Source organism: Betta splendens, chromosome 8, assembly GCF_900634795.4.
Source record: "Betta splendens chromosome 8, fBetSpl5.4, whole genome shotgun sequence".
Lineage (NCBI taxonomy): Eukaryota > Metazoa > Chordata > Actinopteri > Anabantiformes > Osphronemidae > Betta > Betta splendens.
In genome coordinates this window covers 6,324,520-6,351,138 of record NC_040888.2, presented here as the reverse complement: position 1 = coordinate 6,351,138, position 26,619 = coordinate 6,324,520, and positions in this window count along the sequence as shown.

Genomic DNA, 26,619 nt, shown 5'->3' with positions numbered 1-26,619 from the left:
GTGGGTACGCTGAACACTGACAAACCACATTTCTTTATCTAATATTAACTCATAACTCATTAAAAACTAGCTTTAGCTTCATTATACTGACAAATGTGATTTTGCGTTTTTAGCCTCTACGCTTCACATTTAACAGCTTTTTAAATTCTATTTCTCTTGATTTTTTTTTTACAATCCAACTTTGTCATAAATAACTGGCTAATGCTGACGCTGCATTGTGGCCTCGAGAAGCGTCGAAGCTTCTCGATTGAAGCGAGCCTCGTCCGAGAGCGGCCTTGCTCTCATACGCGTGCACGATAATGCAGTTAATGTGAAGGAAACAAACCGGCCACTCTGCCCGTTCCATCTTTAAAACCACGCTCCGTCTGCTGTGAACAGTCCACTCACTTTGGCTTGTTTCTCTGCAGACACTGGATCACACAAACACACTGCGTCTGATCTGGTGCTGATTTCACAATGTGTAGGAACCGCTCTCCTACAAACACACACACTGGGTTCCCTCTTACTGTAAGAGCCCAACGCACACACACTGCACAAAGTTGCTGCATCAGTCCTGACACCTCATTTATAGCGTCTCGCTGAGAAAATCTGATTTCTCCCCAGTAACAGATCATCTCGTAGCTCTCTCCCTGACAGTGGTAAACTCCGGCTGCAAATTGAAACGTGAAAAATGCGGCTCCGGCTGCCGCCACGAGCTGCAGAGCTGCGCACGGGCAAAGATATCAGAGGATAGCATCGTATTGTGTCACTCGCCCCGCAACAAATACAATTTGTATGTTTTGTCCATTATCTCAGGAACTTGAGCTGCTGAAATACTTGGGCTCTCAGCAAAGCTTCAAAATGAATCATCCTCCATGGTATAGTAGCTGCAGAATCGACATAATATCAACCGTGCGGGTGTGTTTTGTTAAAAGAAACAATACTGGGAAGGTCTCAGAATATTAATAATCTTAAAGTGTTATACTCTTATTACCCAGGGGACAACTCACTTGGGAATATTGCCTTGAATCACTGAAATAATTGGTCTCCTCCAGTCTCACTTTGATGTAAATAACATTAGCAATTTGCCCGTCATTTCGCATTGATCTCCTCCCGCAGAACCGTGCCCCAAGAAGCGGCGGGAAATTGAACGTCTTCAAGTGGAGACGTGAAGCCAGCAACGTGTCAGGAAGAAAAAAACTCAAAAAAAAAAAAAAAAACAGCGCCGAACCTGAAAGATGCAGCGTTATTGCGATTGATTCTGCGCCTCGGCCGCGGGCAATTTCTGCGGACAGGAAGGAGCGACGATGAATAGCGTACGTACGCATTAGCCGCCGCCGCCGCAAGCGCAGCCGAGCGGCTCTGGCCTCATGTTGCGCCGCGAGCTGCCAGTCCAGGGCCGGGTCTTTATCGGCCCGTTTGCTTCCCGAGCCCGAGCGTTTTCATAAATCCCCCGTCCACTTGACAGTTTGACATTTGTTAAATGGTTGTTTTGTCCTGTCTTTTTTTGTGCGTGACTATTCCTCCTTCCTGTGTCACTCCCCGTGACCTTCCCCACAAAGATCTGGCGATTTATTGTGTCTGCCTCCTCCCCGAGTCTTTGTTTAGAATTAATAGCTCAGAAAAGACGTAGATTTCTGTGTCTCTGTCCTCCCTTTTTCGCTTTAGTTGGACCCATCGGAGCTCGGCTCGGCGAAAACAATATTTTCATTACATATGGTCATTCAGTGAGGTGGAGTGCAAAGCAATTGAGTTTACAGCCCCCACGTACGGTAGATAGCCAGATATTGATGTTTACCACATTGTGCTGCAGACCGAGTTTTCCTGCTAAATAAATTGAATCAGCTAATCAATAAGTATAACCGCTCGCTCTTGTGTTTTTTTTCCCCTCTTGCATATGAAAAGCAGTTCATAAATCAGAAGACAGTTAGGATGACTGTAAACAAAAGAGCGCGCAGAGGCAATAAAGAGCACAGCCCGTGATAATTTTAGATCACCAGTTGATAAAGGTCGTCTTTGTCGTCTCCATATTCAGGTGTGGGAGGGTAATTAAAACAGGTATTTACATGCCGAGTAAAAATAATTTCCAAATGAGTTCTCGGCTGCCTTTTAGCCGATGGCGTCGCTCTGCTAAATCCTTGAGCCCATAAACCCCCTCATGGCATATATTAGCATTATAAAATACCCTGAACTCACTAAAGATTAGGCGGGATGAATGGAGGTCTAGCAGCCGCGGCTTCGAGAGATTCACACCGGTTCTGAGTCTGTCTGTGTCGCTCTGTGCCTGTTCTCCGCACATCTGTGGCTTAACCTGGCGACGCTGCAATTTGTGGGGAGACAAATAAAGGCGGGCGGCAAAGCTGCCTTTAAGTGTGAAGACGCTGAAGCGTAATGGTGGACAATAGTGACCCAGCTGTGTCAATTCCACCGAGATAAAAGCGGCGTCTGCTCGCGCTCCACACATCAGCTGCAATCCCGACGCAATGAATTATGGGGCACGGCGCTTGTAATCACATCACTGGGTTTGAATCATTGCACTATACAGATGCCATTACACCATATTAGCTGGCTAAACTTAAGCCAATTGAAATGCTCAAGTAGCTTCGCGGTGACAGAGTGATTAATGTAGTTTTCAGGAGTTCGGGCCGCGGCGTAATGTAAATGAATGGAGCGGAGCCGGCGCGCTCCCAAGTGGGCCGCCCATTGTTTGGGCTGTCTCAGGAACCGCAAGGCACAAGGTGTGTACACAAGGAATTAGAATGCAGTCCAAATGCCCCGCTCCTTCTGGCCGTGGACATAATCAGAGTGTAAATGAGACGACGGCGAAATAAGCTGGGACTCGTACAGCCCAGTGGACGTTTGGCCCAGGAAGGTGGGTTCACACCCACCGTGACCCGGATGCGATGGTTCTGTAGGTTTAAGGGCTTATCCTCCCGATGCCGCTTCTTATTTCTAGCACGTGGCCCCACATCTGCCGGCGCTTAGCGCCTCGGCGCCGGAGCCGCGCGGGGGTTAACAAAGCAAGACATTATTTTCATTAGCGAAGCCACTCGAGCTAATCGCGTAGGGCCCTCGTGTGGCGATTGTGTCAAAAACATAATGGGCGTCCTTGTGACGTCGGCCGGCCGCGCTCGGAACCGGGCGGCTGCGGTGACTTGGCGAGGCGGCGGCCACTTATCGCCGAGGTCATTTTTGTCATTAGGAGCAGGCAGCCGAACCTTTTATTCCGCCGCTCTATAAATTTGATACAGTGCCAATGGGAAATCATGTCCTTTAAGTCCATTAAACATTAACCACCGAGCAGGACCGCACTTGTCTCATTGACAACATCATTGGATCGAATGGAGTGAGCGCATTTCTGGTTCACATATATTTCCCCCCTCAGGCTATAAGAGAGGGGAGTCAGATATTATCTCCCGTTGATGCAAGCGCCTCAGTGGGTCTATACAGCCGCCCCTCCAAACCTCCAGGAACGTTGCCTGCAGGCGTCAGCAGCCTCAGTATTGTACAACTGAGCCCTCGTCTATTCCCAAACGCAGCCTTCATGTTTCAGCCGGGGCTCTGCCACCGTCGGGGGATCACAATCAAACGCATCACGCGTCGCCTTGCCTGCATCCCCTTCGACGTCTACAGCTCATATACATGCAAACAGCGCAGTAATAGGCGGCGCCGGATTTAACCGTTTGTGGGATGTGTGGGGGGGAAAACCAGAAGCTGTGCGTCCCGGCTCGTTGGCAGTGGCCTGCTCTCCTGTCCTCACTGCTCCTGCCTCATGAGACTCCAGCGCGACTGAGCTCCCAGATGCGTGAACAACATTTCATCTTTGGGGTATGATCTAATATCCCCCCAAACTCCGAATACGACTTACAGCATAAAGGAAATAAACATGTTGGGGGGGGGGGGCCCTGAGGAGCTGTTGTCAGCTCAAATAAAAGTGTCTTTTTAAGATGGAAAAATATAGTTCTTCACAGAGCTCAGGAAAAAAGAGGCTCTTTCTGGCTTTGGAGACAAAGTCTGCAGTGAAGACGCTCCGCTGGCTCCCAGCCGGCTGCCGCATCACGCCCGGTCAACAGCCCTCCCTGACTGCAACAGCTGACCAGCACCTGTTAGCTGCTCCCGGAGCTCATGCCGTCCGGCCAAGATGGTGGTGACTAATTGTGGCAGGGAACTGACCCCGACTGAGAGCATTGTCCTACGTGTCGGCGCAGGCTAATGCGTGCTGAGCGCCAGCGTTGTGAGTAACATGTGAACTCGCCACAATGCGCATTTGGGCCTTGGGGTGCGGGCGCCCGCTGTCCTCATTGGTTCCGCTTGTCACCTCGCGACCGTTTTGACCCGAGCTGATGTGACTGCGTGGACATAAAAGCCTCTTCGGTGCTTTTTCTCGCCTCTGTCTGGTCTCCTGGCCATCCCAGCGCACCCCCAAACACCCAGGTGTGAAGGGCAGCGTCCCTCTGTGGGCCAGGCCGACCAGCCGGGCTATTCGTGTCCTCTCATACAACGCAGGCTCAACAAAAAGGATTTGACCCAATGAGCCGTGAGCGTGTGTGGGACCGTGTCCTCCTTCCTGATCTGGTCATCTGGTTATTTTTGGGTCTGTAAGTTCAAGCCCCATATTCATTCTGCTACCATTTCTGCGTGGCTTGAGCATCATCATTAGCTTCAGTATTTTCAGCTCTATTGTGGCCCTGTTTTGTTGATTTTTTGCTCAGCATCACTTCTTTGCCCTATGATGCTATTGCACCAGCTGCTCCTGGGCAGCAGCTTTAAGGATGCGGGCGTTGGGATGCTGCAGCAATGTGACCAGATCTTCAATTACCACCACGACCACTATCCGACAAAGGGTGAAACATGGAAGGACATTTCACTGTGGACAGACAGGACTGATCTTTTATGGATCAGGTCTTCATTTCTGGACCCATGGACATTTCTCTCGCATTGAGGAAGAAGAACAAGAAAATACAAGGCTTCTGTTCTCTGCAGGTTTCTTTCCTGTGGGTCAGAAGTCAAAAGCAGGCGGTCATACATACAGAGTTGGAAGCTTGAAGCTCCTGTTGTGTTTGAGCTGATTCTTAGCAAACGCCTCACTTTACAGGCGATGTTATCAAACCGACTGTGATTATTTTGTCCCCGAATTGTCCAAAAATGTAGACATCAAGTTTAGAAGCTATGTAAAAATAAGCTTTCATTGCTACAGTATTTGGACAAACTCATTTCTCATTTATTCCTCAGTTTTTCTCCACCTTCCTCTTGTTCCAATTTCCTGTTTCCCCCCACGTCCAATCTTCCTTCACATCCTCTGTCCAAATGTCAAGTAGCAGCTGCCGGTGCTTTGGCATTGGAAGTCCGCGCTCATAAATCTGGGCTAATTCCCCACCTCTCTTCCACGGCGTATAAATCTTCTCACTCACAAGAGCACTGGTCCTTTTGATAAATGGGCTGGAGAAAGCCCTGGATGCCAAGTGAGCTCCAGCAGAGCACACAGTCCACACAAACACAGACAGTGGGAGATTCAGCGCGGCTAAGGCTCGCCGCAGCATTTCTGCCTTTCAGTGTGTTTCTTTATTCTTTATTCACTGAATGCTGTGCGATCATTTAATTTCATTTCTTTTAAGTTTTTTGGGGGGCAAATTATAAAGTTAGCAAATAATAATGATTGTAAGAATAAAACCCAGCGGTTCTAACTCTGGGACGATCCACAATGTTTACTCAAATGTTAAATTAAAGAAACATTCATGATTTCATGATAAAGGAAATTGAACATCAATGTCTCAATAGTGAGTAAATCTTTAAGCCTTTATGCCAGTTCTGTACATCAAAAGTTCTGCCCATCTAGTGTGTATTTCCAGCAGCCTGGTGGAAAGCGCTGTTTCACGTGTAGTCGATTGAAAGGGCACATAACGTCAAAGGGGTCACAGGTCACAGCATGCAGCTTGTTGATGTCTGGCTAAAGCTAGCGGCTAACCACATGCTAACTTTAACTTTAACTTTAACTTGTTAGGACCAAAACAGCATCGGGTGGGTGAATGGACCTCATGGTTCTAGCTGGAGAGTCTGATACTGTTTGAACTGAGCCCTCACAGCATGACGCCAGTAGCTGCTTAGCTCTTTGTGTCACTGGAGGATGATACACATGCATTCTGTCCAGTTGTGTGTGTCAGACATACCGACACTGTTTTGGTATTCTGTGTTTGTCTGGGCGGAAACGCAGGTGTTTCTGGGAGCGGCCTATTTAGCATTGATGTAGGCAATAATGTAAAGGGATTGGATAAAGTAGCAAAGTGTGAAATAGTACAAGTGCACTTCTAACACACCCCGAGTGTGCTAACACTCAGCAGAGAGTCATATAAATGTACCAGAATGCCCAAAAAGTGGATATCGCATGTGCTAGCATCTTTAACTAAGCATGACGCTGGATCATCTAATTGCCATGACAATGCATGAGTCAGGGGCACTTTGCTGCACAAGACTAGTTTGTTGCTAAACGAGCGCCTAATGAGAGGAAGGAGGCTCTGCGCAGCGTGTTATTATTTTGCGCTTCATTACTGGCGGCTTCTCGATGAGGCTTCAGCCGATCTCCACGTCGACCCGCGTCACCGAGTCGAGTCCGGGCGGCTTGCCGAAGGAACCGGTTCCGAACGACCTGCCGCACGGTGGGCAGGAGACAGGCGCGAGGACCTTGCCAGCTTGTTAAGTGCCAGAAACACTCCTTCAAAAAGACAACTTGATGACATGGTCTCTCGACACACCGCGGGCATTTGTCCATCACTTTGAACAGTAAATGAAAGTGCGACAGAGGACATCAGTCATTATGAAAAGCCTGTCGTGGCACCTCTCCATCGCGGCTCTTATCATCTCCACCTGATACTTCATAGGTGATGATGGAAAAGCTGCAGTCCGTCTCCAGCTGGCAAACAGAGGGTGGAGTTGTTATCCGAGCCCAACTGATAAATGACACATTAACATAATGTATGCTTCCGGAGATACATCACTGTCCTCGACGTTTGAAGTAAGTGCACTCCCTGGCTGACAGTCACTACATTTCCTTATCAACAACCGGGACATAAAAAAGATGACACTGCACGGATGCCAGGGAATTCAAAAGAGCAACTTTTTATAAATAAAATATTAAAAATAAGGAATATAAGTGATATTCTACTTCAAAAATATTTGCATTAACATTAGAGTAGCAAGCAGTTCCCAGTGTGCTTGTGTGCAGCAGTTTACCAAAGTAAAGTTGACAGCAAAGAAAGATGCGGCTCCTGAGACGGTATAAATTAATGATCTCCGAGCGCGAGCATCTCGGCGGACCCAGACGAAATCAGGACAGCCGAGCAGAATGGGCCGTGTACAGCGCGTGTCAGGCTCTTTCAGATCAGCGATGTACCAAAGTCGGGGCCCACAGGTGTCGGATGAGTCCAGATGCTGGTCCTAAGGAATGTGCGTGAGAATCAAAATTAAAGCAGTGGCCGCCCGTTCAAGTGTCCAGACAGACTGGAGGGGTTGATTGGGAGATGAGTGAGCGCAGCCCTGCGAGTCTCAACAGCTACTTCTGAATCACACCTGCGAGGCGTCGAACCCTAACCTGGTCTGACGCACTGTGGGTAAAAATAGGCTCCGAGATGAGAAACTGTACCCATGGTGATGGATACGTGAAGCCGTCAAACATTAGCCTTACAGTATTTACTGTTTAAATACATGCTAATTCTCCTATGCAGCAGAAGAAGGTGAGTATTATTATGAAGCTTAAACCAGACCCTGTTTTACTCCAACTCTGACTTCCTCCCTCTCCACGTTGTAGCAGCGAGAGAGTTTCTCCCTTTTCTCCTGCTGCTGCAGAGTGGATTTATGGCCGCGGCCCGTTATGTTCGTGTCGTACCTGAAGTGCATCAGCGGAGTCCATCATGCTTCAGCCAGCAGTAACGTCTGGAAGTAAAATAATCAACTTGTACATGGTTTGGAACAGGCAGAATGGAGATTAAAGCCATCAGTCAGGCCCGGCACGCAGGGATGACACAGCACACACACTGTACTGGTGAGAATGAAGCCAAACAGCAGCAGTGATCCACAATAAAATCTAACTACTGTATAACCCACCTACATGTAGTAGATTACCTGCACACACGCTCCTTCATCAACGTGCACCAGGACCACTCCCATCTTTCCCCTTTTTCTCCTCTGACTCGATGCTGAATGAAACCAGCGACCTGCCAATTACAGTACATCTTGCTTCCCACCCAGTTGATAGGAGTGATGTAGCGTCGTGGAGCGCTGGAACGGGGCCCTTGGGGAGGGGGGGGGGGGGGGGGGGGCGTCTGGAATAAAATATGAGCGTCTCGCCGATCCAGATGAAATGCTGGAGTTGTCTGCGACACGGTGTGCCCTCCCCGCCGCCATACATCACGCAGCCACCCGCCAGACCCCCCCCCCGACAGGCTCAGTAAATCTCTCACTGTTTTTACAGTTTAAACTGTTATTCATGGCTTATCCGGGGCCGGTCCTCCCAGGGCAGGTTGGGGGAGAACACTGGCAACATGGACACATACAGAAGCCAAATAATTGCAACTATCCAACACATTTCTGCAGAGGATGGAGCACATTCAACATGTGACTACCATTAGCTGGAGGTGTCGGTGCTGGACGTCCACCGGCGGTTTGAGTCCGACGCTTCCAATTCTGTGAAATAAGCTGCTCAGGCAGGATTTATTGAGTTGTTCAGCTGAATGTTTGTCAGAAAGGAAATACATCTGTGGCCACTAAACCAATATAGGATAAGAAACCTCCTTCTTCTTTTGCAACTTTTACCATTACAGCTTCCATATTTTTTAACAAATTCCTAAAGAAAAGCAATTTGAGAGATTTTTTAAATTATGCATTGTTTGTTCTTCTTTACTTTATGTACAGAAACGGACTAGTACAGCCACTGCTCCACAGGCGGCCTGAAATAAATGCAATCTTAGTTGATCAAAACAAAACATTTCTTAAACGTGAAACAACTCTCTCTGTCTCTCTCTCTCTGTCTCTCTCTCTGTCTCTCTCTCTCTCTCACATACAGTGTATTCATGCTCATTATATAGCAGCAGTGTGTTTGCGTGTGTAATGCGCGCCAGCAGGAGTGTGTCTGTATAAGACAGAAGATATCAGCAGCCGTAATCTAATTATCCTGACACTAAGTGAAGGGCACAGAGGGATTATGGAGGTTAAGCACTGCATTCCATTAGCGCTCTGACACTTATCACCCCTATCAATTCATTATCCATAATTATCCTGATATCAGTTGAAAGACCAACGAATTCTAATAGATCGTAAGGACCCCAAACGGCGGCGTACTTTCAGCCGCTGTGGATACAAGCAGCTCGCATCCTCCGAAATAGCCTCATTTCCACACTCACAACAGTTCCCTAACAGGATGGGCTGCAGCAGGGGAAGACGGGGATTAGGCTGAATTGTCACTGGGGTTTGTATCGGTGCATGATCCGGATATGAGAGTCGCAGTGAGTGGGAGGTGAGGAGGAGAAAAAAAAAAAAGAGTAAGTTGCCCTCAGGGGCAGAGAGGTCTATTTAGCACATGAATAATGTAATGAAATAGCTGGTGATTTATGCTACAGTAAAGACAAACTTTGACAGGATGTCTCCACTTGGCGAGCGTTTGTAGGTGGTTAAGTGTTTTGACACCTCGTCTGCTGGTGTTTTCGTGCAGCCACCACTCGCTGCACGTTAAAGGGTGAACTCGTCGCAGGTAAAGGCTGCGTGAGCGCACGTGTGTGTGCGTGCGTGTGTGTGTGTGGGCTGCTGTCACCTGTCCTACATCATCCCGGCTCCTCATCCTGTCCTAGAATCTCATGGCTGTTTGATGTCATTCATTAATGGATGCCCTCGGGGTCCTGCAATAACTCACTACAGCCTTTTATTACTGTCACTTCGCTCTCAGAGCCGTCAAGGTCAAATCTACTTCACTGTCGTTCACCTGTCACGCTCAGCCTGCTGACATTTGTGTTATACGGAGCAAAAAACGGGAAAGGAGGCGCGTGAGCGTGCGCAGGGCTAAAAAGGAGGGAGAGGGCGAGCGCGAGGGACAGAATGACAGAGGAGATGGGAGAGAAATGATAAAATGTCAGGAGAGCTGCCATGTGAACAGATGTACTCTGTTGTCTGTCCTTGATTAACTGTGATGAGTCTAGTTCCTATGAGAATACAATATGTAAGTAAAAGTATAAAGACAATCTGTTTCCTGGGGAGAGGTTTTAATCACAGGGCCATTGGTTTCTGGAAAGATGTCATCTGTCTTTTTTTCAAAGACAGTTAAAGATTGAATGGAATTAAGTGACATCTGCCACGTTCAACGCGGTTTCCTATAGGACGCGTTTCCCTTTGCCTGCGCGACAGATGGTTTGTAATGTAAACGCAAACGCAGGAAATGCATCCGACAGACACTGTAGTTGACTGTTTAACACTGCTGATCCAATGAAGGCAGCTCGTTAGAGCGTGACGCGTATCATCAGCGATATCCACATTACTGCCGTCGGGATGAACAGCATCCGACAGACGTAGACTGTGTTTTTAAAGGTCAGCCCCGGTTGTTGGTTACGTCACTTGTGTCAGCTCATCGTCTCCACAGCATCTCCTCCGAACGCACGAAACGAGTGTTTCGTGTAATTGCGAGCAGATTTTCCCAACAGGTGCAGAGTTCTGGTTCTCTGGGAGCCCGAATTAAAGCGGGTGGCGTGGACGAAATCTAGGAGCTCGACGGAAACGGCAGCCTCCGAGAGCAGAGAATAATTCAGCTGCTGCATCAGTGTATCTACTGAACAGAACCAGCCCAAATGACTCTTCTCCTGAAATGCGCCGGTCCTTTATTGCCAACTGTCCTCAGGCGTTTGTGTTCTGCGTCCATTATTTGGTTAGCTGTGTTCTAACATTAATGAGCCTGGCTACAGACTGCCGTTATCTTTATTCCCATTAAGATAAAACAAATCTGAGAGTTGTTTCAAACATCTGTTCTGGTATTAGTATCTTCAGTCGCTGCAGAAACTTAAATGACTAGCGCTGTTGCTGTAATTAAAGCAGCGCTCCTTCATTTGCAGCACGTAGCGCATTATCTTTGCTTACCACCATCTCTATTTTGAGGACCCCGAGACGAGCACGTCCAAGAAACAGCGTCTCTGTTTAATTATGCACGGAACTGGAAAGAGAAAGTGCTTCATAGTGTGAACAGAGAACGACTTTGTTGATAGCGACGTTTGAGGTGGTTTGCGCGCTTTTCAAACGGGGGGGGGGGGTTCTGTCTCCGAAATTCATTCCGCTTCTCGTTACCTTTAAAATGTCGCCTTGTTTGTCTGAGTTTGTGTTTTATCATCTGAGGCGAGCGGGGAGGAATCCCATGCATCCTCGCCGGTGTCGCCTCTGGGCCCGCGCTGCTGCTCGCTCGCGCCCTCGAAAACGGGGAACAGGCTGCGTTCTGGGCACTCGGGGGCAAGGAGGCATTTAATAAGGCAATGAAATTAACCCGCGATCGCTGACTGAGAGTGTTTGGCCCCGGGGGGCGACGGGCGACATCGAGCATCTATCTGCTGCACAGGTCGGTCCCACTGTTTGCAGAGGACGTCACCATGTGCCGCCTCTGCCAGGAACTGTGGGCTGAAGCTGAGCTACGGGAGCAGGAAGCCTTTTCAATATGTGGGACAGTCTGACAGCCAATTATCAGCACATTTCCCTCCACAGGATTCCTTTTATACATACATCTTCAGGTCCAATTTTGCTCTTGAAAAGGCAACAATTTTCCCCACATCGCATTTCATCTGCTGCCGCGCGTCCGCGTGCTTTTCAACTGGCGGCCCGTGGGGTTTCCGGTCTTGCAAGTCTCGCAGCCCCTCTGCCTACAAAGTAAGGGGGGAGCAGACGGGCCGTGTGTGTGTGTGTGTGTGTGTGTGTGTGTGTGTGTGTGTGTGTGTGTGTGTGTGTGCGTGTGTGCGTGCGTGTGTGCGTGCGTGCGTGTGTGTGTGTGTGTGTGTGTGTGTGTGTGTGTGTGTGTGTGTGTGTGTGTGTGTGAGACAACCACAGACACTGCTCTGACCGCTGCTGTGACATCTGCTGCCAGATGTGTGTGAGCGTGGGCTCTGGCGTGCGTTCAGGCCTCTGCAGCTCCACCTTCTGTACGCTCTGACTCAACCTGGCACGGGGACGGGTCTCACTCTTTCCCACCCGGCGCCCATCGCCAGCTCGACGGTCAATTTATTATTCATAATCGGAGACAACTGTCAGGTTTTTTTCGTGTCTGCTCCAAGACGAGATCAGTGACAACTTCAGCTGAGCCGCAAACGCGTCGGAAGGTTTTTTTTTTCCACTTGAGCTGTTTGCGCCACATTGACCTCTAACATTTTAGCCAAGCATAAAATGGAATGCATCCAGTCATTTGTATTGTTCACTTCCAACACATTTCAGCGCTAAAAAGCTTTCTGATGCCAAGACATGCTGGCGATGAAAAGTCCCATAATGCATTCAGCTGAAAACAATAATAACAATCTCGCTCACAGGGGTCAGAAATGTATGAATGTGAGTCAGTGGTGAATCAAAGGCTCAAAAACAGGGACTTTACTTCACTCTTTCACATGGTTAAGATAATTTGTTTAATTGTCTTTTATTTATTCTTTTGTTCTAAACAAGACAAAAGACAAAGTAGCACTAAGGGGCCTAGAAAGTGTAGACTGTTTTGATGAGGGAGGAAAGAAAAGGCTTTTAATGGAGGATAATTCCCACTGTAGTGAAAACAAGCAATGGGGCTTTTGCTGCAGCCAACACAGTGAAGGAGAAAGAAAGATACTGAGTATGCACCCACACGAGCATGTGTATTAATGACCTTGAGCCTGAGATGTACTGTAACGTATCCACCACCCGCTGTGCGTCGTGCCCATCTAAAATACAGCAGACGAGGCAGCCTCACAAATATTTTAGTGGAGGGTAGAGAAACTGTAAGAGGCAGAAAGCCAGACCCGACTGCAAGGCGAAGTTTGATTAGCTGGGACAAGGCACTAGAACATGAGGCATGTACTGCACCAAAGCAGCAGGTGGGTTAGTGCAAATGGTTATGAGTCACCAGGTGTAAAGAGGGAGAGGGTTTAGAGAAGTACAGGAGGAGAAGGAGACAAACTTTAGTCAGAGGGAGAGACAGGAACACGGTGCTGTGGATGTGGACGTGGAGAGGTTTGGTTCAGAGGCTGTACAAAGGTTGGATCAGGAGGGGAATCAGAACGGGCCGGCAGCGGTACACGATGAGGAGTGTTTGCGTCAACTGCACCAATTCTTTTCAAGCACCAAGAAAACGCTCTTTGTCAGATGAGAAGACGAGCGAGGTAGTGGATCTGAGCGGACGGCGACGGAGGAGCGGGCCGGGTCTGGGTCCGGGTCCGGGTCGAGACTCTGCGTTGAGTGTGGGGAGAGTGGACGTGCCATGTGGTGTCAAGTGAATGAGTCTGAAACTCGACAGGCAGGAAGAGTCCAGGGATTGGAGTCAACAAGGGGAGATGGAGATAAAGCTGCAGATTTACAAACAAAAACATCAGTCTTACATAATAAACATAATGAACTGTATATATGCTGAAAATAGGAGCCACACATAAAATGAAGAAGCCGTATGATTTTATATTTACAGTAGTTTAATTGAGCTGAAGTAGAAGTACTGTACGGCAGCAGAAGCAGAAGTCAAACGCTGACCTCAGAGCGGTTACAGAGACACGGTGAGCACAGCTTGGACGAGCGGCACCGTGGTAATTAAAGAGAGGAGGGAGAGAATGGAGCCGCGAGGCAGCTTAGCAGGAGGAGCTGGTACAGTAGCTTTACAGCGCGTGCTGTTCATCACAAATGACGGAGCGGTGAGCAATCACTCCCCATGTCTGTTATGACTGCAGAGGAATGTACGGTTTGAAAAGAATCCATATGTCATGTTCTCCATTTTAAAATACATAATATGAGAACTAAAAGCTTTAGACAGATCGTACAAGCGTATCTGGGAAATGTCTAACTCAGTGTTTGCACTGCTGCCATAAATCTTACAAAGTCACACGCTGTAAGTCATTTATTCATGCCCATGCAGGCGCCGCTTTCATGCAGTAATGGACACTAACTCATGCTGTATTGATAAAAATGTTGTTCTCCACAACATAGTATAGAATAATGGGAGCTTACAAAACGGGACGGTAGCGTGGAGTTCTCCACAGACAACAGCAGGGTCAGCGAACGCCTCACGCGGCGCCCGCCTTCGAGCGCATTGATTGACAAGTGTGTGTCGCAAAGAGTCTGACGGCGTCGGTCCTCACAGCATCTGCTGAGGCGAGTTACGAGCTGCTGTGTGTGTGTGTGTGTGTGTGTGTGTGTGTGTGTGTGTGTGTGTGTGTGTGTGTGTGTGTGTGTTTGTCGGGCTTGTCTGTTCAAAGTTTATTATATCTCAGCGTGCGAAGCCAAATGATGCTACAATGGATTCCAGTGAGCAGAATACAAAGTAAACAGCCTTGAATCAGACCATAAATGTTGTAAAACCATAACATAGTGATGCCAGAGGTGTTCAAAGTGGCATTTGAAGGTTTTCTATTTTCAGAGTAGTTGTTCTCACAAAGCTCACTCTTAAGAGCTCTCACAGGCTCATGAAGCTGGCGAGAGGCGCTAGCGAGCGCTAACCTGTTGAATACACTCGGCTCGTTCCCTGTGAGGAGAGGGCGGCGAGCATAAACAGATGCACAGCGAGGACTTCAACAATATTAGCATTTGTAGTAACGTTCAGCAAATGTGTGTTGACAGTGCGATACTGTGTCTCTTATAGGCAGCGACAAATTACTTTATTCATATTTTGCACCGCAGGAAAAATAGAAATCCCCCTTTTATATAAGTGTAGAAATGCTCTCATCATACAAGCAGCACTTCAGAGTCCTCGTTAGCCGTCTGCAGCACTGCTCTGCACTCCGAGGCAAACAAAAACATATAAATTGGTTGCGTATCTGTGCGATATGGGGCCCGAGGATACAGTGGAGCGCTATTTGCTGCCACCAAATTAAAGCTTTTTATTATCCTCTGCGAGTTTTCTGGTTTATGCAAACACAAATGACTGAGTGATCCGTGTCCCAGCATCAGAGGAGGATGACAGTCATGTCTCGATGCCTGTGGTCTGTAAAGGTCTAGATATGGGTTTGACACAGTTTAGTCACTGAACCGACCCTTTGTGTTTGTTTTGTGAAGTTACTTTGTTCATACTTTCCTGCTCGTAGATTAATTTGGATAATTGCTGCCCTTCTTTAGTTTAGTTCAGTTAGTTACTGCTGGTTCTGTATCTTTAACCGGCCCGCCTCGGGGGGGGGGGGGGTTCTTGAGGGTTGCACTCATTTGCAGTCGGTGCATTCACGTGTGAGCACACACACCACGGTAGAAGTAACAGGAGGTTACGGCAAAGATCCAATCGACTGAAGATCTGCCTCAAAATTGTGTAGAAGGAAGAACAGAATTTGGGATTTAGTGAGGTTTTTTCCCCCCCGCCGCCGCTTCCTCTCATCTTCTCCTCTCTTCCTTATCGCTTTGTGGCTCGGTGCTTTCCTCTCACCTTGCTTCCCCCGCGTGTGTGTTCTCTCCTCATGAATTGCATTGTTTTTACTGAATGTCTTCTGGTTAAGGTGTGGAGAAAGGCACCGTGTGCCGCTGTCAGTCAACTAGATTACAGCTCTGGAGGATCCTTAATGTTCATCCTCTAAAAATAAGTAGATGGCTGCTAACTTCACCGGCCAAATATATCTGACAATGTCTGTTCTTTTCCCCATTTTGGGAGGCTGTGGTACAAAAAAAAAACCCCGACATGAGAGACAGAATTGGAAATGTGAAAGAGGAAACACTCTACCTCGCAGTTACATCCTCCGCATCTGAAATGCTCCCTCTACGTGACCCAGCTCTCCTGCTGCCTTTGTAGCTCGCTAGTAAGTCGCTTTATAAAAATGTAAAAATGTAAATATAGCGGTGGATGAATTTGACTCAACAAAGCCGTGAATGCGAGCACATAACCCCCCCGGATGCAAAGATCGTGTGATCTAAAAGGCAGCCCATAATCAAACATGTGTTTTTCAAAACCTCCCATTTGTTTTGCATTTTATTTCTTTCATTTTGCTGTTTTTTTCCCAGCTTTCCGTCGGCTCGTCGACGCTCCCACTGAGCTGTCAGCTGATGCAGCCATGTGCAGTGCAAACAGAACCACGGCTCAGACCGCGGTGTGTGTTACATGTACACAATATTCACCACGTGGAACGTGAGTTGAACTGTGAGAAATGGTCTTGCTCCTCTTCTAGGAATCCTAAAATCCCCTGAAGTCCCACTTTCCTCTTCACACACCTACAGTCAAGTAGTCTTTTTAAAGTCTACACTCCAAACTTTGAGCATTAGAAATTCTTAGGCGCACGGGTACGCTCTGTATTATGATATAAGGCAAGAGGCAGCTCTAAAAGTAAATCAAGGCCAAAAGCGTGTGTCCAATGCGAGTAGAGCGAGGGAATAGAGGTGTGTGTGTGTGGGGGGGTGATGTCTCTCGTTTTGCCCCCCCCCACTGCGTGTTAGCTTTTGAGATTCTAGAGATATGCAGGCGAGATTTACTTAAGATGGGCAGGGACAGCAAAGGGATAGGTGTTGTAGGGGGGTGGGGGTGACGGGGGTTTGGCCTGCTGCAGTTTGGGGAGGTGGGAGTTTTCTCTCTTTTTTTTTTTCTCTCTTTTTTTTTTGAAATTGGATTTTATTTTTGTCCACTCCGAGACCTCCATCTTATCCTGCAACCCAGTCCTCCCACTCAATTTCCATCTCGCCGTGTGAAAATTGGAGCGATATAAAGATGTGAGCCGGAGATGGGGGGAAAGACAGTCGGAGCCGGTGGAAAGGAGGGCAGGGGAATAGCACAGAGATGCAGACGGTGAGATATATAGGCGAGCGGCGCCAGATAGATGGGTGGACAAGGTGGCAGCGCAGATTTCTGCGTTTCCAGAGCACGCAAGTAAATGTCTTGACCAGATTCGTCATGATAACTTTTACTCGTGCAGAGAAGCAACCTGTCACACACTTGTGAAATATTTACTGGGAATTGTTTCTCATAGCAACAAAGACACTTAGCATTCGAAACGTGTGCAAGGTGCAGCGAGCCCCCCCACCGTGCATAGATCTATGAGTGCATATTAATAATGACAGACCTCCATGTTGGGATTCAACATCAATGTGCTCGCGCTAAACATCTGGACTGTCTACTGTGGAGAGCGCATTTGAAAGTGTTTCACGGACGCAGCAGCATGAATGAAAACAGGGGGAAATCATTAGCTAAGAGTAAAGACAGAAATCAATGAAGAGAAAGAGGCTCTAATAGTGTGGTGGGACGGTTTGTGGTCTGAATGCGCCTACAGTGTGGGGGTTGACAGCCCATTAGCCAGCAGCAACACAAAATCTGATGCTGGCCCTTCTCCAAAGCCATTAGCCAGTGGGATCGGCCTCGGAACTGGCACTTGACCAGCAGATCCAGGTAAATTGTAGGTAAATTGTTGGTCTCTGGGAGGACCAATTTTCGCTAATTGCATTTTTAACAGTGGATTACAGGTGTGTGATGCTGCAGCAGCGGGATCGTAAAAAGCCCCGGTCCTTCCATTTCTGCACATACGCATCCTCCCAGATCAAAGCAAACATAACAGAGATGGGGAAGAAAAAGAGAACGCAGGAGGCTTCAAAGATGCGGCGAATAAGAACGAGATATGGCTTTGTAAATGATTTGTAAGTTGGAGGGGAGCTCGTCGCGATAAGGGGGGCAGCGCTTGTTCGCTCAGACACGGAGCGTCGCCGCGTACCAACAGGAGCTGCCAGTCATAGTAATGGACACAAACAGGGGAGAGGTCAGTGTGTGTGTGTGTGTGTGTGTGTGTGTGTGTGTGTGTGTGTGTGTGTGTGTGTGTGTGTGTGTGTGTGTGTGTGTGTGTGACATCCTGAACAGCCCTGCTGTTGAGGGTCAGCACTGGAGAAGGAACACAGTTGTGGCTCAGCTAAAATCCTTATCTGCGATTGTACACATCAAAGCAGCTCATGTCAATAAATTAGGAGTCTTTTTAGAACAAGAGTATATTACTGTACCCATAACAAAGGATAAAGTGCTATTGTTGCGTGTAATCAGAGGTATTTAGACGCTAGTTTGGAGCTTGTTGGGTTTAATCAAAGTACCGCAGCTTTGTTACAGTCCCTGAATGTTATTGTTATGCTGAACACATCCGCTAACAGCTACGGACAATAGCTGCTCACAGCAGGTGTCCGTCATGTAGCGGCGACTTCCAGGACCGGAGCCTCAGAACCGACCGTGAAGTCGATCATAGGATAATGTTCAGGTTTGATTCTGATCAAGGTGTGCAGCGCCGGAAGCACCCCCCCCCCACGCGACCGGCCCATCCGATGACGGCGGGGAGGCTGAGGATGTGGACGAGGACCCCCTCGGCCTGCTGGTATGACTTTCAACACTGGATGAGACCCCGCCGCTCGGCTACAGTGATGAACGACTCTGCCTGCCCTCGGATAATTGCTCACTCAGGGGCAGAGGAAGGTCCATTAATCAAAATGAGCTCAGGTACCGCAGGATGCCACGTGCCCGGGCTCCGGCGTGCCTCGACAGCCCCGGGGGCAGACCCGCAGGCGTGGGCTTGAAAGGAGCCTGACTGGCCGGGACTCTGTCGCCGTGCAGTGACAGTGCCTGGCAATCTGCAATCTAACCTGCTGAACGGAGCAGACGCGTGCGGAGGAGGCGAGGGGTCTCCATTAAGCGACTGCCAAATGGAATAGCCTTTCAAGCGTGCACCTGTGGGATTGGCCACGCAGACTTTGTTGACGTGTCTGGGAGCGAGCGAGGGGGCTGCGGAGGGAATAAATGTGAGAAAGGGACAGACGGGAGGAGGAAGAGGGAGCGGCGCCGAGGTCCTGGTATGACAAATTGAAGGGAAACAGCGAGAGTGAAGGTCTGCGAGTGATTCTTACTGTAACACATCACTTGCGGCCGGTGACACGCGAGGAAACAAAGTGGATGAGTCACTTTGTCCAGAATCAAACTCATTAGATCAGGGTAAAGTCATCTCGTTAGGGGACGATCTTCAATTACACTCGACTGATGACAGCCACAGTGGAGATCACAGGCTCATCTGATGTGGAGACTGTGCCGGTGCCGTTCCTGGAGGACGGGAGCCGTGTGGAGAGTTGCGCCGTCCAGCTTTGATGCCCGTGTTCCCGTTCCCACCGCCCGCTCTCCTGCTCTGATCCACAGCAGGCAGCAGCTGTGTGACGTCGGGTCATTTTCTTACTCGTAGCAAAGCCAAATGCGACTCGCGTCTTTACGATGAGTCCAAAGCGAGTCCATTCTAGGATGCTGAACAGTGATTGGCACTTTAAATGTGTGATCACAGCGCGACTCAGCTTGTTTACAAACTCCATTCAATTCATTATGACTATTGATTCGGGTACGCAGCCCTTGGGCAACGCGTGGACTTCTGACTCAGGACGTCTTATTTTATAGTGAAGATCATCACGAGAGGCAGCAGTTGATGTTTTCGTCAGTGGATCTGCAGCATTTTATTTATACACTATACAAAACCTCCATAACCTTAACGCCAGCTTATAAAAACATTAAAATGATTCACTTTTTTATGGACGGGGTAAAAACTGTTATTGCCACAAAATAACTGTTCTTATGCCGTGAACCCAGCAAATGTAAAGAAAATCATCTCTGGAAGGTTGAAAATATAATTGGTGCCATTAAGCAGTAAAACCATAAAAGAGTGCATGTATATTTGATGAGGAATAAATCCTGCGATGGCAGCTGAGCGTCGCTCTGACCCTGCTCGCGGAGGCGCTCCGGGCCACGGGGTCGCGTCAAGGTCACCAGACGCTGAACGCACACAGTGACGCTCCTCGCTGTCGAGTGGCAACGTGAATGCTCGCCGTTCCCGCTGATGGGCAGCGCGGGCGGCGCATCGGTGGCCCACGGTCCTCCCTCGGCCTCGCAGGCGGCTTTTCACATGCATCTGGACGAACCCACATCGCACGGCTGCTCATTAAATGAAAAGCAGCTCCTCCTCCGCTCCGGCCGTCGTCCGGGCTCCCCGCTTATTTGGCCGTCCAGTTTATGGCGCTGTGTGTGTCAGCGCTGTCCTGTCGCTGTCGCCGAGCCACACGTCTGCTGTAATGAGAGGCGGGAGCAGCAGCCTTGGCTTCAGGGACAACATATTGTTGTCCTTGCATTATACGGCCTATAGTGGTTTAGCTGCTTATTAACACTCCATCATCATCATCAGGGTGAGTGAGGCTCCGTGATCGTCCCGCTGGTGTCACGCCGCCGTGCCTCTCTCACTTCCACGTCGTCGAGTTAACTGTGCCGCCCACGCGAGCGCCCACTGCCCGTCCCAAAGTCCAGCGCCTGTCACTGGTGCCGTCCGCTTCCAGTCCTCCAATGTTCTTCTTCTGCTTCCGTTTGACTGGAGACACAATTCGCCTGCAGCTCTGTGGGATTGTGGAATAATTTAGTGATGGATTGGACAACAGATTTCCTTTAGCAGATCCTGTAATTGATCCATAACCAACTAATTAAATGTGATTTTTCAGTGGGTTGAAAGTTACTTTCATCAGAAAGTTGAAACATAGAGGTCCAGGTGAAACCTTGCTTGTTTCATCCTCCTATTCATCCTGGCCTCCATCATGTACCTCCCCATATTTCCCTTCGACACCCCCTCCCACACTCCTTTCTTACAGGAGGAGCTGTAAATATTGCCACTTTTGCTTTTGTGCCGCCGATCGATCCAAGCGCGCGCTCGCCTCACGAAAGAAGCTGGTGTTCGAATCGCACCGGAGGAGCGATTCAAAGCGGCTAAAACAATAAAACTATCGGAGGGGAAAAACCGAGCAGGCGCTCGGCATTAACATTTCCCTGCTATGTTGTTTCCACGTAATGAAGACTCAGCTGTCCTCCAGCGCTACTCAGTGAAACGTCTCCTCACTGCGCTGCACAAGAGGCGAATGCTCCGGTTAACACACCGCTTATTATTCAGTGAGACAAAATAAATAATTACATGACCATGAGCTACCTGTTTCGTGCTGCTACACTAAATTACCTTTATTAGATGGACTTTCTTTTGGAAAATGTGGGATCAGTGGCAAGAAAATCTAAATGACCTTATAGAAGTGATGTGCAACAAATGGTAATAAAGCCGAGCGTGGACAGAGTCTGTATCAGCGATGAGAGCATCATTACCGACTTACAAGCTTATGTGAACCTGTTCTTTCCAGCCATGAGCACAAACAGAACACACGCGTACACAGAGATACACACGTGCGCGACAAGAAATTGATTAGCACCTTTCCCTGATTGCAGCCCCTCCGTCTTCTGCAGCTAAATCACAGCTCCAGACACAAAGCTGTAGCTCTCTGAAATGAAACCCATGCACGGAAAGGGAAAAGCCCCGGGAATGTCAAATACGCCGTCTGCCGTTTATGACCTTGTGCTCGAAGGGAAGCGCTACGTTTTGGTGTCCGGCGGTGATAGGTTTCCTCTGAAGAGCCACGTGTGGAGGCGACGTCTCAACCAGACTTTAGGATGTTGAGGTGTTTTAAACTTTGGCTAAATTCAGATGGATGCTCTTTGTTTATTGTGTGAGAATGAAAGAACATTCCTTTTATTTCCAAACTGTGGATTCGTGTATTCCCTCCACATCCTAGAGACAATTGGACATTATTCCTCCAGGAACCCTATCTATCTAATTACCCACCGACTTTACACACCACTGATTTGCATTCTTGGCTATTCAAATTATACAACGCGTTGCATTTTAAACCCCTCACAAAACTACTTAAAATTCAATGATTAAATGCATTGAAGTATATCAGCAGTTTTGAGAGTGCGTTTCGACTGCGGCGCACTTTAGATCGACACCCCTCATTCACTCGCTCTTCACCACATTCGTCTGTTCATATGCGAGGATGAGCGGTGTCACTGATCAGAAGGAAATCTTGGTGTCTGTGTTTAGGCCTCTCTAGTTTCCTCTGGCACGACGCCCCATTTTGCAGAAGGACTCATTGTCAGCATCAAGGACGGCGCCAGCGATGTGTCACAGGACTTCTTCCATTTTGTGCCAGTTTCTTAGTAATTTTTTATCCGTGCGCTCGTCTGGTGAGCAAGAGTCCTAGTGAGTAAGGTGCAATAACGATCCAGTGGAGAATTAATGAGCTACTGTATGAAGTCATGGAGGGGCTCTTAACTAATTCGCAAGGAGCTGTGTAACGATGCCGGATAAGTCTAAACGCTGCAGTCTGTTTGATAAGCAACATCAGGCTGGGAAATATCAGCTGTGCACTATAATTATCAACTTAAGCATATTAAATTCATAAAAACTCGTAGCTGGTGGTAGATAATCACTCTTCAAGGAATGTTATTTACTGTAGCAGAGATAAGCAGCAGATGACCATCAGCTCGTGGAGCCGAGTTTAAGGATTGGAATGAGCAGCACACACTGTAAAACAGGGGCTCAGCAGATGCAATTATGATACAAGGAAGAGCAAAGCAAGGCGTCACATATTGATTCGGATTTAAATAATCCTGCGATGCTTGACTGAAAATTAGGTGTGTGAAGGAAAGGTGAATGTGACTGAGGCCAACGCTGGCAGGAGCTGCTGCTCCAGCAGCCAGAATTAGAGCGAAATACAAACTCTTACTGGAATAACCTTCAATGAGAGATACAAGTGAGCAGAAATGAAACTCTGAAGACTGTCCTCAGCTTAAGCCAAGCCAATCAGTCATCCGTGCAGGACACACACCCAGAGCTGTAAGTACTTTAAAGTGCAATGGCTGCGACAGCTGCCGCGTGCTGGCTCCCTCCCATCTTTATCTGTGCTCGCATATTTATTAAGGATGAGCTCTGACTCCTTCAGTGCAGACAGAAACACAGAGATGGCGGGCGAGATGCCTGCACATCCCTTTTGTCGCCAGGCAACGGAGATTTATTAATTGCTATAAATGTTTCTTTGACATATGTTGCGCCTCTGAGTGCGCTTTTGCACTTTTCGGCACAAATGTGACATTAGATCACAACAAATCCCCTGCTTTCAAAAAGCCGGGATTCGCGCCCGCTCGGCCCCCGACACTTTTGATTTTATCTGCGATTAACTAAAGGGCACATTTCTATTTGCAAGAACTGCAATTATTATTGCATTAATTTTCAAATTTTTAGAAGCTAGGTGTTGAAGTTCTCACTCTAAGTTTTCTAAGATTTCTGAGGAAACTTGAGCAACAAACCTGGATTAGACTTTAACACTTATGTTTGGTGTATGATCATCTTCTTGTTACCACCTATTACTGTCTAGCGCTGATTAATGAGCTCTAGTGGCCGTGTGACAGAAGCAAAGGTCAGCTGATGCGGTCTAAAGGTCACATGGAGACAATATTTAAAAACGATCAGTTTGGAGGAACTATAATTATATTTAAAATAATAATAATTGATTAAATATCAATATTATTACTGTTTATAAATATTCTGACTGCAGCAGCTGTTACACACGTGTTCCATCATCGATGAGGAGCAGGCGAAGAAGGATGAAAACTCTGATCAGGGAAGATCAAAAGCCATCCTTAACTTTTCAAACAGCTGTAATTGTCGACTTTGTTTCTTGTAATTCCCGTCTTTATGGTTTTTCAACTATGAATATTTTAGCAGTCCTCTGTGAAGCGCTACATTAATGTTTGATATCATATATTGAAACACGCGTCAGGTTTAAAGTGTTCAGTGCAGACGTAGGCTAAAAATAAAACAACGTACATTTTTGCAGAACCAGTGAACAGTGCAGTCAATGTGTTACACAGTAACACACTTAATAATTATAATTACTGTCATAGTTTTTAATTAGTTAAAATGAATTGAACTTAATTAATGTTTCTATATCACTGCCATTAACTTTTCTATCACTTTGTAAAAAGATGTCAAAAGACTACATGCCATCTTTTCTTAAGCTCAGGCAAACGGTAATAAGATAAATTTAACCACATATCAGCATGAACGCAGCAGTAATATGGATCAAAGCAGAGCGCTGACATTTTAATGCGTACCCGCTTTTAAAATGTACATTCAAAAGCTTATTTGCAGTAAATCAAGGCCGCCGTGCCGTCGGGAGACGTCCGCTTGTTCCTGATTTACTCCTCGGCTCGGTGGTGTCGATCTAATGGTGGAAGGCGCCATAACGTGACTCACGTTCACGTACAGTACGGGATCAAACAAACAGGTGCACAGTGAACACATGTTGGCAACATTCAAATACAGAGTTTGGAAAGCGGCGGCCTTTTCACTGGCAGCTAATAAAACCAACAGCCTCTGCTTTATCTTAATATGGGACTATTACATCTTCAGGTGAGATAAACAAACCAAATATTATTGCACACAAGGAGCCTGCTCTACTTTTCTTTGTGTGCTTTGTTTGTTTCCACTCCGTGGACCCACTAGATCAATACAATGCTGTTGCAATTATTACCATCAGCAACCATTTGGAATGATTGGATTTTCTCCAAAGGCTGAAAAATAGACTTAGGCTGTATCATATGGTCGACTTTGCACTGCTGTAAATCCGTAATTGGATAAATTGCAGGCTAAGAAAGCCATTTTCCTTGCAGGGGAATAAAAAAAGGGGACAAATGTGCCAATGTCAGTTTATTTTTTTCCTCCTCGCAAAAATCATTACGGCATGAAATAGCCCTTATAGCGTCGGACAGCTGTGTAAAATAATAGTATAATCACGGCGTCGAAGCTGCTGTTACACGTGGCACCGACGTCTGTCTTTCTCCATTTAAATGGCTAAGCACACACAGTGTCAGAAAAAAAAAAAAAACACCTCCACAACAAGCTGAATAAAACAGACAGACAGCACGAGCCAGATCTCAGAGGGACTGTGCTGCACGCGCTCAATAAATTCAGGTTTCATTTGGGCTCGAAGCGTTTGCACAATGAACACGAATCTTAGACTTGACAGGAAGATAAAAAGACAATCGGCATTATCAGAATCATCAGAAAGCTGTTTTTTATGTATATATATGTAAATATAAATGAGAAACACAAAGCTGGACACATGACCTCTAGCACTGCCCTGCTAATGAAAAGCGTGGCCATTCTCACTCTATACTGTATGTTTTTCCATATTGTCAAAGTGCTGATGGCCCAGAAGTGTTTCCCTTCACTTACATGGAGTGAAGGTAAATGTTGGGTTATTCTGCCAGGCGCTGAAATAAATCAACGCGCGGCTCCGTCGCAACGGGGACGCTCTCCTGGAAATAGGTTCAGGGAAGATGTTTTATTTAATGTAGTGCCCAGACAGAGACAGATTGCAGCCAGGTCATTCCTGCTACTTGGATTTATTTATTTCTGGTCATCTGCTTCTGCATTTCATCCCCCCATACAATTACTGCTGAAATAAATTAAACATGGTTGGCAACGCTACATTAATTCACACAGCTCCGTTCGAGGTGAAACATTACCTAAATAGACAAATACACTTGATCATTACATGTGACTATAGCGTCGCGAGGGCCCAAGGTATTTCAAAGTGGCAATATCCTGAGGATTGCAGCATTGATATTACACTTTAATGCAATCTCAGGAGCCACTGAGCGGCCCAGTTTGATTGGATAATGCCGGCACATTGAGCTCTCAGGCATAAATCTTCATTCATATGTATAAATCACTCAAAATAGAGCAAGGGGATTTGAGTCACAAATCCAAAAAAGCAATAACCATGAAGGAGGAAAAGTCCAATACAACACATTTCCACATTCCACTGAACAGTAACTGTTGGAAGAAGCCTGGTAGTGGAGGGGGGGGGGGGGGGGGTATAGGGCGCGGAGCTCTTCTGAACACTTAAATGAACCAATCATCCCTGGGATTGTTATGGAGACAGTCAATCAGTAGGTAAATCCTGCGCCTGGTGTGGACACTTGAGCACATGATGGGGTAGCAGCAAAAAAAAAAACTGCATATACACAAGGGCTGTGAAAGGTGTGAGTGTTTTCTTTTTTCATAAAAATAGCATCAGCGAGCCACAGTCGGCCGGGCTGCGTCGGACGGAGCCGAGGCGGCTCATATATTTCTTATTCTACACATTTGGCATAATGGCAGATTTCTTTTTTTTTTTTCAATTGAACTTTTTTGTAATTCAAATGAGGGTTGTGACATTATTCTCAAGGCGGTTCCAGGCAGCTCCAGGTGAAATGAAGCTGCCCACGGACGTCAAGGTTGGAGTATCCCCTGCTCCTGAAGGGATGCGGCCTGCAATTTAAAATTCAGCAGGGTTCTTGCTCTTTTTTTTTTTTTTTGACATGTGGTACAACATTAGAATGGAGTTGTTAGACTACTACTGACCTTGAGACATGTCACTCACGATACGACTTTATTCCTTCGCTGCCCGCTGCTAGGTTGCATGACTTCAAAGTCCCCTTTGATATGTATTTCCTGTAACATCGGTGCCCAAATGTCTGACCCGGGAGACTCTCTCTGATGGAAGACCCACGAGAGCCGGGTCTGATCTATAAGCCACAGTTCATTAAGTTTAGATCTTACTTTATGGACAACATTATGCACAAAGGGG